General features: G+C 42.6%; 1 long non-coding RNA gene across 1 annotated transcript; it reads left to right on the forward strand.

The window, feature by feature from the left end:
• The first annotated feature begins 2,985 nt into the window (after positions 1 to 2,985).
• Positions 2,986 to 8,255, forward strand: LOC117064465. The gene is made up of 3 exons (XR_004429478.1): positions 2,986 to 3,133; positions 6,133 to 6,288; positions 7,541 to 8,255. It is a non-coding gene; the product is annotated as an uncharacterized LOC117064465 (long non-coding RNA).
• The last annotated feature ends 4,921 nt before the right edge of the window (positions 8,256 to 13,176 follow it).

The following is a 13,176-nucleotide window of genomic DNA, read 5'->3' on the forward strand; positions in this document are numbered from 1 at the left end:
ATTACCTCGGCTATTTTATCTTTATCTGTCTGGAACACTGAAGGGGAAGCAGCAGATAATGCTGTCATTTAAGTGACTTGTTCAGCTTAAATAGTTTTGCACCTCTGGAGCTTAAAATACCCCCACTGCAGCCCTGGTCTTCCCTAGAGGACCAGCCCCTATTCTGTCTTAGAGTTTAAGTATGATCAAGGGGCAGGGGTGGTGGGGGAGCTGCCAGCAAAATGGTTGGTGCGTAACAGGGCTGCATCCCTTAGGAATGCAGGGATGGGACTGACTCCTGGCCACAATTGGAACTTCATGTGCCTCCCGACCCCCAGGTGGCCTCACACCGTAGGTGGGTATTTTAACAACTCTCTAGTACTAGCATGGCTTCTCTGCAACTGGAATTATTCTGCAATGGACCAAGCTTTGGCATGCTTGAAAGGTCAAGAGGGAGGAAAAAGGACCAGACAGCTGGGATGGTAACCTGCCTGATATTTCTCTACTGATGTATCTTTTTATGCACTTGCTATATGAACACACTATAGACACCAAAAGAAAGAAAGATGCTACCTTGTGCCTCCTGCCTGCAGGGAGATAAACTATTGCAAGATAATGAACAAAACAAGGTAATGCATGCCAGGTTAATAACAACAGCTAGCGTTTGTGGTATGCTATTACCACGTGCCAGGCATTCTGTTAAGCACTTCATCACATTTTCTTATTTATTCCTCGTAACTGTGCTATGAGGTGCTACATGATGAGCCTCATTTTTCAGATGAGGACACTGAGCTATAATGAGATTAAACAACCTGCCCAACATCACACAAACTGTCATTGCAGCCTGAGTTTTCTTCTTCATAAGGAAGACATTGCTACATCCATAGGGAACAGTTATGAGATGAAGAAGAGGGAGCCCCACACCACTTTCTAATAAATCCAGTCCATTGGCCATTTCTAGTAGCAGGACCAGAGATCCAGAGAAAGGACGCACAGCAGCCCCAGCAGTTGGAGAACCTAGCTCACCAGTCCCGGTATCATCCAGAGAAACAGCCCTACATATTCTGCCTGACGTGTGACCCTTTCCATATTCTCTTCGCCTCAAGAGGAAAACTTTTTTCTTTTTTCTATTCGTGTCTCCCTTAAAAATGAGATTCCATTCTTTCCATGCAAGGGCTGGGCTCAAATCAGCAGGAATTCCAGCCACGTGGGCCAGGGGAGGGTCCTGGGAGTCCAACCAGGTCATTTCCTGGAGGAGCCTGAATCAGATGACCCAAAAAGTCATACAAATCCAAGGTAAGGAAGGCAGCCAAAAAGAGCCCATGACAGTGCAAGACAAGCCACATTGGTCCTAGACCCCAGGTGGGACAGTCTGGGCAGAACCAGGAAACAAGGTGTGAGGTCTGGCTCAGCTTGTGGCCCCAGAAGCAGGCTCTGCGATAAGACTTGGGGGTGGGTGGTTCCTTTGGGAGGTGATTCTGCAAAGCAGCAGTAGGGGATGGGGAACTGAGACAAGGAAAGGAAGGAGGCAAATACAGGGTGTATGATAAGAAGTTTGCCATTTGGGACAACTGAGACTCCATCACACTGGGGAACTCTGGGAGACCATGTAGAACATATTTCAGGGTTGTCCCACCAGAGGGGTCAGGGAGCCGGGATAGTTACTCGTACCTCCTTCCCATAAATAGCTGAGGGATGCTCCACATGTGATAACTCCAGGCATTTCAGCCTGCCCCACCTGCTCAGGCGAAGCTGGGTCCCCCTGCAGCAGAGGAAGCCCACAGGCAGGCAGTCTTGGGTGCTTGCAGAAAAACCCTTGGTTGGCTGAGCCTAGGAACTGCTGAGGTCAGAACAGAGCAAACAGAAACTGGGAGGGAAAGAGTGTAAGAAAACAGTTAAAATCCTCAAGGTGACAAAGGGGACAGAAGGACTGTGAGCTCACCAGTGTACCTGGCTGATGACCATGACCACATGACACAGGGGAGGTGGGGCTGGGCTTTCCAGGGTCAGGGCTGGGCTAAGGAGGAAGCAGCTTCCATGAGCACATTTCCTGGGCTCAGTGCCCCTCACAGATCCGCTCTGTGTTCCCCTCCCTGTCCTAGGGATGAGCTGGACAACCAACCTGGGCACCAGACTCTAGGAAATGGCAGGGTCCTTGGTCCTTCTGTCACCTTCTAACTTCTCTCTCTTCCCCCAGTCTGCCCTGCCTGAAACAACATGCACTTGCTCCCTGGGTGAGGGCAGCGAGACGTTGCTAAGATGATATCTCCTCTCTCTCCAGCCCAGACCCACAGCCTGACCCTGTAACAACGGCCCCAGAGCCATCACTCTGCAAATAACTGTGGCTGGGTGAGAGGTACCGAAGCCAACATGAGGATCTGAGACAGACACCTGTAATTTCACATTCGGAAAAACCCAGACCTTCAAACAGAAGTGCTATTTCCATTTTCTCACTCCCAATCTTCTTTAACCTCAGACTGAGAGGGGAATAAACCCTCTTTGATTTGTAGACTGAATTCTTTAAAGAGACAGCTTATTCTTTTTCAAATTTATTTTTTCCTTTTGCTTGGGACAGACACCAGGGGCCCAAAATGGGAATTTGGTACCTTGGTTAGATGGCTCAAAATGCCAAAAGTTACTGTAGGGAATATTGCGCTACCAATCCATCTTCCCTGCTAATCCAAAAGTCAAATAAGTCCATGGAGGGCTTTTTTTTCCTCTAGAATTTCAGGCTCCCTGAGGGCTAATTTCTCGGAAAGCTGCATTAAACTAATAGCACCATAAAAGGCCCATTGTGAGATGTAATTGGTTTGCAGGACTTTCCTATAAAAATAATAAAAAGACTGCCAGAGGCAGTTTCCAAAGGTCAATTATCTTTGTGTTGCTTGAGTTGAGTGGAGGTCAGTCCCAGAATTCCACTTTATAGGCATATTAATCAAAACTGGGCCTACCCACCCATCTGACCCCATCAGCTGTGAGGGAAGTCACAGGTCCCACCCTTAAGCTGGTTGCCAAAGGGTGTTTTGGGCTCTTCTTTTCCCAAAAAGAGACTGGCCCATTGTCACCAATGCAGAGCTGGAAGCTGAAATTGTTAAGGCAGGATGAAAGGGAGAAAAGCAAGTCCTGAGCACCAAGAAGAAGAGTTGATAACTTGGTGAGTCATGCAGGCCATGGGGCAGGCAGTGTGCTCAGAGACCAGGCCAGACAGGGCCCTGTCCCCAAGGAGCTAGAGAAGTGGTTGAGCCAGGACTCTTGGTTATACCTGGCATAAACCAACTCAAACTAGATTAAGCAAAAGTGAAGTTTAGTTGGCTAACGTAACTGGGAATCTTTTTTTTTGTAACTGGGAATCTTAAGGATGGATGGATCCAAGGGCTCCAACATTGCCAACTATTCATTCTCTCTCTCTCTCTTTCCCCCTGCCTATCTCTGCCCTGCTGGGCCTTTCTCTCAGGCAAGCTCTCTGCCACGTGGCAGTCAAGCAGACATCAGACTTCTTGCCTGTCTTCCCCATTGAGCTATCTCAGCATAAAGTGGGACTTTTTCTCCTACTATTCATCAATTCCAGGAAAAAACTGGCTAGTCCTGTGTGGTTCATGTGCCTACTCCAGACCAATCATTGTATCCAAGGGGTTGTAATTATCTGATTTGCTGAGACTGGGTCACATGCCCACCCCTGCTCACCCACTCCTGGTTTTACAGGAACAGAGTTTTCTGCTTTCTCCTCTCAAAATAAAATCTGAATAATAATTGCTCTTGCAACGCCCTAAGTTCCTAAAATAATGAATTATTCTCAAGCCCTAGAGTATGCAAGTCTCAATAAGGATGCATGGAAAAGTATGGAAGGATGTGCCAAAATATTAACAATGCTTATGCCTAAATGCTAGGTGTGACTTCTTTTTACCCTTACTGTGTACCACGTTTTCTAATCTTTCTGCAACAAAAATGTATTGCTTGTATAATTTTTAAAAGGAAAAAATAATGCTCAAAACCTATTGATCTAATTACTGTGATTCTATATCCACCAAGCAGCCCTTTGAGGACCGAAATCAGTTTCCAAAGTCAACATTGCTACTAAAGAGAGATGGGTTGACCATCCAGAACACTCAGTGGCCATGTCTTTTAATAATGGTACTCAATCATGCTAGAGTATCAAGTCTTGGATATATATATCTCCTTTTCCCAAAGTGTCAGCCCAACAGCCAGCCTCTTCTTGGCCCAATCTGATGGCAGCATCATGAGGTCCTGAAGGATAAAAGTGTGTGCCTTCTCACAATAGCCCTGCTGTGGCTGGCCACATTTGTGACTAACCACAGAGCAATTACTCATTAGCAGCTGAGTAAAAGCCAGTGCATTCTGCTATCATCTACATGAAGGGGTGGTCTCTTGATGCAATCAGTGACAGTTCACACTGAGTATGAAAGGGATGTGCGGTTCCTGGGAGCAGCAGCTGAAATGTTCCACCTAGGGTCAGGAGTTCCATAAAGAGTCATTTCTATGTTGGGAATAGAGGTGGAAATTATCAGGCCTTCGAAATAGCTGAAACTTAGATCTTAGTATTTGAATAGGATCAAAGCGCCTTGGCATAATACAGTACTTTTTATGGAGTCCTTTGTCACATAGCTATGGAGATACACATGTATTCAGTCAAAAGTATTTTTAAATTTTTATATCTAGGCTCATCTTGGAAGAGATGGGATGACTGGCCAAATAAGGAACAAAATTATTAAAGCCCTGTTGATGCACCTTAGGTGTGAAACTAAGTGATTAAACACCAAGCGCCAGGCGTGGTGGCTCACGCCTGTAATCCCAGCACTTTGGGAGGCTGAGGTGGGCGGATCATGAGGTCAAGAGATCGAGACCATCCTGGCAAACAATGTGAAACCCCGTCTCTACTGAAAATACAAAAAAATTAGCCGGGTGTGGTGGCAAGCACCTGTAGTCCCAGCTTCTAGGGAGGCTGAGGCAGGAGAATGGCGTTAACCCGGGAGGTGGTGGAGCTTGCAGTGAGCTGAGATCGTGCCACTGCACTCCAGCCTGGGCGACAGAGCGAGACTCCGTCTCAAAAAACAAACAAACAAACAAAACCCCACCAAGCTACATTTATAATATTCACATGGACCCTAAACCTGGTATTTCTCCCAAGAAAAATAGCTATTATTTGTAACTAAACTAATGTTTACCATTCATCTCCTATGATTTATCCATATTATTTTAAGTGGTCTTTTACAACAACCCTAAGAATTTTTCAAGATGGGAAGGTAATGAATAATACTAGTGACTGAAAGAGCCAGAGTTTAACCCAAGTCTGACCCTGCCCTATTCTTCCTTCTAAGATGCCTACCTACCCTTCTCTGCAACACCCCAACTATACCTGTATACAGTATGCCCATCTGTAGACATCCCAGACGTGAGTAACTCATGTAGTGTTTGCAGGCCTCATTTTCTGCATCTTCCACATACCAATATGGGGTGAATGGAAAGGGATGCCAAGTGAAAAAAAAAAAAAAAAACCCTCAAATGAAAAAAACAGAAGGTCGAGTTAACTCTGCAAGAGCTAAATCAATTTAACTCAAAGAGTCTGTCTTACACTACATAGAAAGTACCAGCTGAACAGTGGGCTCTGAACCACCTTGGCCCTTTCTGGCTTAAATACAACCTCGCTGGAGGAAATTTCCTGAAGTGTAAGGTGGGCATAATTGTAAACATCATGCTAAACATCAACAGGGAAATAAGCCCTGTGGCTATAAATCCCATATGAAATAGTAAAAATGTCTCTGACTAGATAACAGCGTGATACAACGATGTTCCAGAAAGACAAACATAAATGTAAGTTGCTGCCTACTTTAAAGAAGAAGAAGTGTGACAAATTCCCTGTGGCCACTTTGCCAAGTCCTTCATATTCGTGCTTGGAAAGTTACAGGGCCCCGGGGTCTGTTCTCAGACAACGCTTTCTAGCAGGGGTACCAGCCAAACTGGGTTTATTTTTTCTAATGCTCAGGCTGGGTAATGTACAAATCTTTCTTCAGAGGTTTATAGAAAACAAGACTGACTTATTGAGAGTATGGCTTTTTGTTGTTGTTCTTTACAATAACAAGAGGATTTGGATACACACTTGGGTTTATAAAGTATAAATCCTGCTTAAATCCATAGAAGTTAAGAAGATGTGATGGTTCTTTGGAGAAGAAAGCAGCACCTAAGTCAAATTGCAGTGAGCAATGTTCTTTGTTGTTGTGAGATATTGATAAATCTCCAGGTCTTCAACAAGGGGAGTCGAGAATAGGAAACTCATTTCAAATCATATCTCAGGTAGGCGTCTGAAGCGAAATAAGATGAAAGTCATTAATTTCTTTTCTATTAAGCCACCTAGCACAAGTGGAATCATTCTCTCCTTTTCTTATTTTGACCTGAAATCTGTTAAGGACAAGAACCAAGATTCCTATCCCAAATCTTCAGAGAACTGCACAAAACTGTTCGTTTCTTTTTTCCTTAATGAAAACAAAATGTGAACAAAACTGTCACTTAATATGGTAATTAATACAGAGAGATATAATTAGCTGCTACAAGCATTCCTTTCTCATCTCAACCATCACTGACACCAAGGAGGTTAACATCTCTATTGCTGTTAGGATAATAAACCACCTGATGGATAGGTGTGTTCTACTTGTCTTCATTTGGTAACACAACATCTCAAACTAATTTCAGAATAATCTCCCAAATCCTCTTGATAGATAAAAACAGAGGCAGAGACAAAATGCTTCCTCGGGCGAATTTTCACATCTGTAAACATAAATAGCCCTATACCAAATCACTTAACTTTCTGTAAAAACATAAATATGGGTCGCAACAGTAAGACTGCCCAAACTTTGCAACTCAGGGCAAAGCTAGAACAATCTCTCCAGTAACGAACTAAAGAGTGCTCAAGTATTTAACCACCTAAACCAAAAACCATGCCATCACCAGTTTACATAACACCCTAGAACAAAAAGATTAAAACACCATCTTCACTAGGCTGTGTTTAGATGAGGTTGTGCACTGTTTATACTATACCTGGCTTTCCTTTTATTTCAAGAAAATCAAGGCCACTTGACCACAAGATAAAATCCAGGCATGCAGTTTGCCTAATGGTGAGCATGCTGCCCCTTTAACTGCATCATTCCCTCACCCCTTCTCCACCCTCTCCCTCCACCTGAAACAAAACACGAGCTGCTTGTCTTCCCATTACCTTCTCCTGTGACCAATTTTCTCCCCACATCTCTGGTCATTTCTCACCATTGACTGTAGCTTTACATCTTCAGTCAGTTCACTGTAGTCTTTGCATATTTTTTTAAAAATTGGGTGCTTTAATGTAGTTGTCTCAATATAATCAGTTATTAGGTATAATTACTTCTTTATGGGTAGAATTACCATTCCATTAAATTTATTCTTTAGGAAAATGGGGTTGCATAATATTTGAGTCGGAAGCACTTCTTTCAATGTCTCTGCTCCAATCTTCTGTAATGCATAAATCCTGTCTTTGATAGCCCCGATTCATGATGTCTCCTCTGCTTAAACACTCCAGGTGACAAGAAGGTTACCATATTTGAGGCAGCCTGTTGGGTTGCCTGACTGCGAACATCTATAGAACATTCTGCCTTACATTGCTGGTGACTGTCTCCTACAACTTGAGTCTTTGATACTGGTTTCACTTTCAGGAGCTCTAAGAATATGTCAACTCTCCCTTCTGAGTTGGTGACCCCTCAACCAAGAAGGGACAGTGATCTCATTCCTGTCAGCAGGAGCGTTGAGCTCAGACAGCTATGAAAACCAAAAATTACCCCAGGTAGGTTATGAGGGATTGAAGAGAACCAGAGAGTGGCTCATTGATAGGAAGAAGCTGTGAGTTGGCACCATGTGAGTGTTGTCAGAGATTAATGAAGATCCAACACTGCCAGAGCTTTCAAATCTCCAAGAGAAGCATTCAACCTGAATTGGTATGTGAAATGTCTCAGTTTTTAAAAGTTGCCAACCGAATCAGAAAATAATTTTAAACACCATGTAGGCCCAATGAAACATATCTCCAAGCCAGATCCAAATCATGGAATTCCCATCACAAGCTGAAATCCACTTCTCTAAAATCTTTTCTTCTCTGACCAGGCACAGTGGCACACACCTGTAGTCCCAGCTACTCAGGAGGCCAAGGCAGGAGAATTGCTTGAGACCTAGAGTTCGAGGCTAGCCTGGGCAACACAGCAAGACTCTGTCTCTAAAAGTAAAAATAAAGTATTTTCTCCAAACTAGAGGTGTGGTGGTTTCTACAACAATGGCAAATGTTTGGGGTCTCTTTTCATTTTTATTTTCCTATACACTGGCCTGCAGAAATGGTTAAGTGTCTTGATGAGAGCATGTATTTGCATTTACCTGAAGGTTTTCTTTTTTAAAGCATTTCAATCCAGCTTATCCCCCATGCAAGGTTGGCTGTATGAATACAAGTTAGGTAGTTACAAGTTATTTAGGTAATAAGCCAACATCATTATTTAACAACTCTGAATTGGGGTTCAGAGAGATTATTTAACATCTCTGAACCCTCATTTTCTCATCTTAAAACAGGATTTAAAAGAATATCTTCCTTGCTGGAACTTAATCACTACCAATCCTTTCTGGGCTGAGGTTGCTCCAGAGTTAGTGACTTGCTCCCAAAGGACAGAGTCGAGAAAGGGAGAAACAGTGATTTTACAGTGGGAAACCTGACAATACTACCTTAACCCAATGCTGAAAGTGAACATCATCAGTGAAGTTGTGTGGCTATCACGTACCTCTTGATATGAGGGACTTTGCCTCTGGGGTATACTTCCCAGAAGGCCATAACCCAATCTAATCATTAAAAAAAAAAATTAAATAATTTTATTTCAGAGGATATTCTACAGAACAGTGTTTCAAGAAGTAGAAAGTAGTCAGTTGGAGCAAATGTAGTTGAGAGATTGTATAAGATTAGGAAAGTTTCTGCTGGATTTAAATGTTTCCAGAAGTATGTTGGAGATCAAAGCTAAATTCTAGAGAATTAAAAGGTGAGAAGGATACAAGGAGTGACAATGGGTTCAAGAAGATTTTCCAGAAGAGAAAGAATTGGGGTGAGCTGAGAGGATATGAAATCAAGAAAGACTGTTGTTTCTTAATGGGTTATGCAAGATAATGATAATGAGCATATCTGCAAGATAATGGTAATGAGCTTGTAGAGGAAAAACTGATAATGCAGCAGAGAGGTGAGAAAGCTTCCTAAAATAGCAAGTCCTTGAGAAAGTGAGGAGATAAGTTCCAGAGCACAAGAAGAGTTTGGCCTTTGATAGAAGTATGGCCATAGGCCAGGCACATTGGCTTACACCTGTAATCCTAGTACTGTGGGAGGCCAAGGCAGGAGGATCGCTTGAGCACAGGAATTTGAGACTGGCCTGAGCAATATAGTGAGACCCTGCCTCTAAAAAAGTTTTTAAAATAAAATTTAAAAAAAATTTTAAATAAAAAAAGCAGTAAGGGCATGTCATACTTCTTAATGATAGGGAAGTAGAGAAGACAGGCACTGCTGAAAGTAGATTTGTAGGTTTATTGGTGGGGAAAGGAGTCAGCCAGCTTGCTTTAGGCAAACAGTAAGGGAAGGAAAGTTCCCTGGAGAGCCTCCAACCCACCGTGCAGATGCTTGCACCAGATGTTTTGTGCAGATAAGGGAACTTGCACAAGGTGCTTGCCTAAATATGCCCACAGCAGACTAAGGGCCTGTATATGCACTAGAGGAATAGGGTGGAGCCACCAGGAATTTGTGCCTTGTACAAATAGCAAACCCAGACCCATCAACTTATATATAAAAGCCCTGGTATTCAACTGTGAAGGAGGCAAATGGGAACCTGCTTTCAGGATCCCTCTCTTTGCTGAGAGCTTTCCTTTTACTTAATAAATTCTACTCCACTTACTCTTCAAGTGTCCACATGCCTAATTTTTCCTGGTCATGAGACAAGAACCCCGACCCAGCTGAGCTAAGGGGAAAAAAATCCTGCATCAGTGGGAAGATTATGACTTTGGCATTCTCAAAGTATGAAGCAAGTCATGAATTAAAAGTCCGAAAGCAGGTTCCCAGGGTGGTAGAAAGAAGGCAGCAGATGCACACTCACACTAGGAGAGTTGCCAGTCCATTCCAGCAGAGATGGAGGGTCAAGGGAGTTGAAAGTGTTTTCATGGAAACAATAACAATTGTGGGCCACAAAATCTAAGCTGTACAAGAAGGGAAAGAAAACATGAGATAAATGGTAACAAAGTAGGGGAGCTGATGTTTTGAAGGGCTCAACAAAGTTGGAAAACAGTTGTATTGGTTATTCTAGACCATATTATCTGGAAGATTAGGAAGCCACTCTCAGACAACAGAATATTTAAAACCAAGATTTCAAGACTGGTGAAATAATTGGATGGTAACATGAGGTAGAAAAAGTTGTTGGAACTGAGGAACTCAAGGAACTAAGAGCCCTGGGGCATTGCGTGAGTCATCCATACAGTTGCTGAAGTCATCAGAAGCAATAAGAGATTTAGGGATGGAAAAGTAAACACTAAGACAAAGGGTAAGGCCCTTGGGGCATGAGGAGCATGGCCAGAAGGTGGGTAGATAGATGAATGCCATCTGAAGGATTGGTGGATGGTAGAGCCAGGTGGTCCAAATTAAAATACATTGACACTCACAAGAAAAAAAGAATAAGAATGAATGCAGTAATGCAGAGCAAGGATGACACCTACTCCATATTCTCAACCTGAAGAGCATGGCGTATGTGAGATTTAACAAGAAAAAGGTCTACATTTAAGAGGGCTACAAGGGTAACCGGGTTAAGCCGGGTCTCCTTTGCAGCAAGAAAATAAAGGGGAACTTCCATTCAGAGAAAAGGTTAAGGACATAGGGAAGTTTGCTAACCACAGGTAAGAGTTCAGAGGGCACAATAAGGTAGAGGAGGGGTGGGGGATTGGGTAAACCCATTTAGATTAGAGATCTAATCTATGTTCAGAGGAGAGTTCAGAGGGCACAATAAGGTAGAGGAGGGGTGGGGGATTGGGTAAACCCATTTAGATTAGAGATCTAAGCCATGATGTGTGGCTTGATAAGATTAATCAAAGGGGCTCATCAGTTCAAGTCTTGCCTCCAGAAATCAAGTTCCGTGATCCAGGAGATTGCTTCCTCCCCCTGGTGAAGCTGTGTGTGTGTGAATGGCGGCTTCTCTCATGGAGGAGATACTGTATATAAAGCAGCTATTCTCAAGCCCAACTGAGCATCAGAATCATCTGGGAGCTTTAAAAAGTCCTGATGCCCACATCACACCAAGGCCAGTGAAATCAGAATCTCTGGAGAGGGACCCAGACATCAATATTACTAAAAGTTCCCCCACGTGATTCCCATGTACAATCAGGTTTGAGAATGCAGGGTCCTCTTCCAAAGATTCTGTGGTGAAGCCAGACATCAGGGTTTTTTAAAGCCTTTGTGATGGAAGCTATTATTGTTTTTGTTATGCTTATTAAATTCCCACCTGGGCATGGTGGCTCACGCCTGTAATCCCAGCACTTTGGGAGGCAGAGGCAGGAGAACTGCTGGAACCTGGGAGGCAGAGGTGGCAGTGAGCTGAGATTGCGCCACTGCACTCCAGCCCCAGCAACAGTGTGAGACTCTGTCTAAAAAAAAAAAAAAAAAAAAAAAAATTCCCTTGCACTGCGACAGTGGGAAGGAGAAAAAGGAACTGTCTTAGTTTAAGCCACAGAAGAGAAGTGTTATTTTGGAACTCGAGGAAAGAGTTCCTGGCATTCTGTCTTAGATGAAGTGTAAAAAAGATTAATCACTTACGTGAAAGAGACAGAATTGATACAATATACTTTAATAGCCATTCAACTTCCTAATATCTATTTAAAGAGCATAATATAAGGCCTCATAATCCATTGAAGATCCTTGACCATATCCACTCAGACAACAGTTAAGCAGTTGCCATGATGTTTATTATCCTTCAACTGACCACTTAGAACAATATTTTAAAACTTTCCAGGCTATTAGGAGCAAAGAGATGATTTTTAGGTAAGTGCTGACAATTATTGGACACTTACTATGTGCCAGGCACTATGCACATATCACATGTAGTCTCCTATAATCTTCATAGGAATTCAGTGAGATGGGTGCTATTATTACTCTCATTTTACTAATGAATATCCAAAAGCTGGAGAGATTACTTAATATGCCTGAGATCAAACAGCCATAAGAGGAAAAGTGTGCATTCAAATTTAAGAGACATCTGCACTCTTAATGTTCAACACTGCATTATTCACAATAGCCAAGATATGAAACCAACCAAAGTATCAAGAAATGAATGAATGGATAGAGAAAATGTGGTATATATACACAATGGAATACTATTCAGCCTTGATAAGAAGAAAATTCTGTCACTTGCAACAACATGGATGAACCTGGAGGACATTACACTAAGTGAAATAAGCCTGGCACAGAAAGACAAATACCACATGATCTCACTTACATGTAGAATCTAAAAAAGCTAAACTTATAAAAGTAGAGAGTAGAATGGTGGTTACCAGAGGCTGGGAGGATGGGGAAAGGGCATGGGAAGATGTTGATCAAAGAGTAAAAAGTTACAGTTAGGAGGAATAAGTTTTTGAAATCTATTGCACAACATGGTGACTATAGTCAATAAAAGTGTATTGTATATTTCAAAATTTAAAATAAAAATTTAAAAAATGAAACTCTAACCTCACATCCTACATAAAGTTAACTCCAAATAGGTCATAAATATGAATATAAAAGCTAAAACTATAATCAAACTTCTACAGAAAAATGCAGGCAAAATTCCTTACTACCAAGTAGGCAAAAATTACTTAGACAAAACAAGAAAAGTACAGACCACATCAGAAAAAGAACAAGTTGGGCCTTATTAAAATTCAAAATGTCTGCTCTTCAAACTACACTGTTAAGAAAATGAAAAGGTAAGCCACAGACTGAACAAACATACTTTTAAGGGAATCCCTTTTCATAGCCAGGGGAACTGAGACACACAACACCTGGAAAATCAGGTAATTCCCACCCCAATACTGCGCTTTAAGCAAACGGGCACACCAGGAGATTATATCCCACACCTGGCTGGGAGGGTCCCACGCCCACGGAGCCTTCCTCATTGCTAGCACAGCAGTCTGCAA

This window comes from Trachypithecus francoisi, unplaced genomic scaffold, assembly GCF_009764315.1.
Source record: "Trachypithecus francoisi isolate TF-2019V2 unplaced genomic scaffold, Tfra_2.0 Contig01579, whole genome shotgun sequence".
Classification (NCBI taxonomy): Eukaryota; Metazoa; Chordata; class Mammalia; order Primates; family Cercopithecidae; genus Trachypithecus; species Trachypithecus francoisi.